Genomic DNA, 900 nt, shown 5'->3' on the forward strand with positions numbered 1-900 from the left:
ATATACTAGTGGGAATTTTTCATTATAGAACTTGGCTTGTATATTCCAATGATGGGCTTCCTAAAAATGCCCTAGGTCTTCATGAGCAAGCAAGTTGGATGCACACCCACTTAGTTTCTTTTTGATGAGCTTTCATACATTATAGCTCTAGTGCATCCGTTGCATGGCAATCCCTACTCCTCGTATTGACATCAATTGATGGGCATCTCCATAGTCCGTTGATTAGCCGCGTCAATATGAGACTTTCTCCCCTTTTTTTTTCTCACATAATCCCTATCGTCATACTCTACTCCACCCATAGTGCTATGTCCATGGCTTATGCTCATGTATTGCGTGAGGGTTGAAAAGGCTGAAGCGCGTTAAAAAGTATGAACCAATTGCTTGGCTGAAACCGGGGTTGTGCATGATGGGAGTATTTTGTGTGACGAAAATGAAGCATGGCCAAACTATATGATTTTGTAGGGATAAGCTTTCTTTGGCTATGTTATTTTGATAAGACATGATTACTTTGTTAGTATGCTTGAAGTATTACTATTTTTATGTCAATATTAAACTTTTATCTTGAATCTTTTGGATCTGAACATGCATGCCACAATAAAGAAAATTACATTGAGAATTATGCTAGGTAGCATTCCATATCAAAAATTTTGTTTTTATCATTTACCTACTCGAGGACGAGCATGAATTAAGCTTGAGGATGCTTGATACGTCTCCAACGTATCTATATTTTTTGATTGTTCCATGCTATTATATTACCTATTTTGTATGTTTAATGGGCTTTACTATGCACTTTTATATTATTTTTGGGACTAACCTATTAGCCTCAGGCCCAGTCCAAATTGTTATTTTTTGCCTATTTTAGTGTTTCGCAGAGAAGGAATAACAAATGGAGTCCAAACG

Source organism: Triticum dicoccoides, chromosome 3B (genome assembly GCF_002162155.2).
Source record: "Triticum dicoccoides isolate Atlit2015 ecotype Zavitan chromosome 3B, WEW_v2.0, whole genome shotgun sequence".
NCBI classification, from domain to species: domain Eukaryota; kingdom Viridiplantae; phylum Streptophyta; class Magnoliopsida; order Poales; family Poaceae; genus Triticum; species Triticum dicoccoides.